This window comes from Malurus melanocephalus, unplaced genomic scaffold, assembly GCF_030028575.1.
Source record: "Malurus melanocephalus ecotype Western Australia unplaced genomic scaffold, MMel_1.1 scaffold_876, whole genome shotgun sequence".
Lineage (NCBI taxonomy): Eukaryota > Metazoa > Chordata > Aves > Passeriformes > Maluridae > Malurus > Malurus melanocephalus.
The window spans coordinates 20,536-23,343 of NW_026624108.1; the positions used below are offsets into that span (position 1 = coordinate 20,536).

Genomic DNA, 2,808 nt, shown 5'->3' on the forward strand with positions numbered 1-2,808 from the left:
GCAGTTTCAGTGTTTAAGGGCTTTGCTCTGGCCGGTGCACAAATCCCTGCAGTGCTGGGCAGGGGCTCCAGGCAGGGCCTGCCCGGGCTCTCCTGCCCCGTGGGCACCCCCAGACCCCGCTCAGAGCCCCCCCAAGCCATTCCTGCAGTTCCTGGGGTGCAGGGGGAGCTCCCAGTCCAGCCCCAGCTCCCCCAACCCCACAGCTCCGGGCCAGGCTGGGAGCATTCCCAGTTCTCCCAGTTGAGTTGCTCACCCCCTCTGCTATGCACCCCCCACTTTTGTACTAGTCTGTGTTGGAAAAAAAAGTAATAAACTTGAAGTTTATACAATCAGACTAAGCTTTAATGAACGTTGCATGGTTTCCTCATTGAAACTTAGGGGCCACCTTGAATGCAAGAGCTGTTTATTAATTTTTTTTTTTTTTTWATTGATGACAAACAGGTTTTAAAACAAAACTGAGACAAAAAAAAATTTAACCAAAAAAAGAACTTTAACACCGTGCTAGCACTGATGTCTGGATTTGTAAAACTCAGAGTTTTAACTGCTACAAAGGAAAAAACCAGCACAAAGCAGAGGCAAGCATTCCCAGCAGTGAAATCAGGGGTGAGGGGGCTACATTACTCATGGATAGCTTYGCACAGAGGGGTCCAGCTTAAACCTATCGGAAAAATCTACGCCACTACGCAGCCTACGGAAGGAAAAAAAATTAAAAAGCCCTTCGGCAATGTTAATAAATAAAACAGTCCATCTCACAAGGAAGGAAGGTGGCCTGTGTCTCCATTCTTTCACTGTTTTAYAAGTCTAAACTCTGGAGGCTTTGGATGAGAAAAGAATGGGTTTTGTTATTTTTGCGGTTTTTGCAGTTTCTGGAGCTCCCCCGAGGGGGGTGGTGGCCCGGGGTTGGTGTGTCCCATGCCAGGTCTGCTCTGGGGGACACACTGGGGCAAACACAGGGCAGGGAGGGGCGAGGGCTGCAGGGAGGACAGGGAGGAAAGGGCTCCCCGACCCCGGCTCTGAGCGGGGCTGGAGCTGTTGGGTACATTCACATCTGGGGGATGCTGAGCTCCCCCACAAAGACACAAACGCCTGGAGCCCTTTGAGAATAAAGCAAACTCCACTGCAGCTGCACAGCCCCAGCTCCGGGGTCAGGCTCTAGCGCTGTGGCCATCGGGAGGTGGAGTTATTCCAATTGAGGGATCTGCTGCAAACAGGGACCGGCAATTCTCTCTGGTGTGACACAAAGGAAACGCTGCCAGCGCTGCCCTGCSAGCCTCGGGCACAGCTCCGGGCGGGGGTGGCTCCTCCTCGGGGCTGCTCTCAGCTCCGACTCCCCGTGGCCACTCCCTGCCACACCTCAGGCTGTCCCTCCACCCCAAAGCCTGACCTAAATCCCAACTGAACCCAGCTGTCTCTCAGGCCACCTTCCACCASCTGCCTGCTTTGTCCGTTTGTCCACCCTGCTCCTGCGATGCCGTGGAGTCTTTACTTCCCAACCAAAATAATCCCCAATTTCCACTACTCCTCCTCCCCGAGCTGCGGGGACCAAAGCAGGCCTGGCTGCACCTTCCCTCCAGGGCCGAAGGGCACAGGAACCCATCCCCTTTCAAGCATAAAGTTCATCTGACAGAAAGGCTGTTTTTCACAGAGTAGAGTCCAGACAGTTGCCAATTAAAGCATACAGAAAACACTTTGAAACCCTCCTGCTCGAGCACGCAGGCTCCTCTCTCTCACTCTAACTGCTATCCCACGTAGGAGGAAGAGGCTGATTGCTGCAACTTGAAATCACACTGAAAGTTCTCAAGGTTGGTGCTCTAATTTTTGAAACTTTTTTTTTTTTTGGTTTTTTTTTTTTTTTGTTTTTTTTTTTTTTTTTTTTTGTTTTTTTTTTTTTTTTTTTTTTTTTTTTTTTTTTTTTTTTTAATATAAGCTTCTCAGAACAAGGATCTAAATCTCCCAGGTCCACCACTAAGAATTCAGAGACAAAACTTCTTAAAAAACTCAGTGCTCCTTTTGAAAGAATCTCTTTTAAAACCACCTCGTTCAGAATGTGGGCGACACGATGACACACGAATTTCAGAGCCAGTGTTGGACAACAAAACCTGCACCTCAGAGTTGAGCAGCAGCTGGATTTCTGCTTGGCTGGCTGTCACCCAGGCAGGGACTCTCTCTTGCTCTCTCTCTTTTTCTCTCTTTTTCCCCCTCTCTCAGATACTCTGCTTCTACAACGTGAACTGCTAAAATACCCCTGACAAACGAGCCCAACTCTGAGATGAGGGTTTTCCTCTCCCCATCTGCTCTGAAACGTTAATGCCCTGCTCGCAAAGAGAAGTCATGGAATGAAGTGAAACCTGCTTTTAAGGCCCTTCTCCGGAGCTGGGGGGACTGGGGGAGCAGGGACTCAGCTGAGCATCCTGTTGGGGTGAGTTCCTTCCCACGAGGCGCCAGCCAGTCCTTCAGGGCTCTCTCTCCTCTCGGTCAGTCTCCTTGTCTCAGTGAGCTCTAGCAGTGGCTCTCTCGCGCGCTCCTTTCTCTCTCTCTCTCCTCTCCGTTGGTTGCTTTCTTTCTCCTGTTGCTCTCACACAGTGGTGCTTCAGTTTTAGCAGTGGAAAACAGGTATCCATTTTATTTTATTTTTTTTATTACCCAGAATAAAATGCTGATGAACTAAGCTCCACACAAGCTTAGCTCTTCTTCCTCAACCTGCGGGCAGAACGAGAGCTGGGTTAGGAGGGGTCCTGGTCAAACCCTGCCCAGGGGGGTCAGTCGGGGATGGGGACAATCAGGGGAGGGGGACAGTTAAAATCGGGG

The 2,808-nt window shown here is 50.4% G+C and overlaps 1 protein-coding gene across 2 annotated transcripts in view; it reads right to left on the bottom strand.

Annotated features, from left to right (window-relative positions):
• Positions 1–382: 382 nt before the first annotated feature.
• UPF1 (UPF1 RNA helicase and ATPase) overlaps positions 383–2,808 on the bottom strand; it is a 23,789-nt gene continuing 21,363 nt past the window's right edge. For both annotated transcript variants that reach the window (XM_057385812.1, XM_057385813.1), the window contains exon 24: positions 383–2,700. The gene's annotated coding sequence lies outside the window, so the exon portion shown is untranslated. The remainder of the gene's footprint in view (positions 2,701–2,808) is intronic.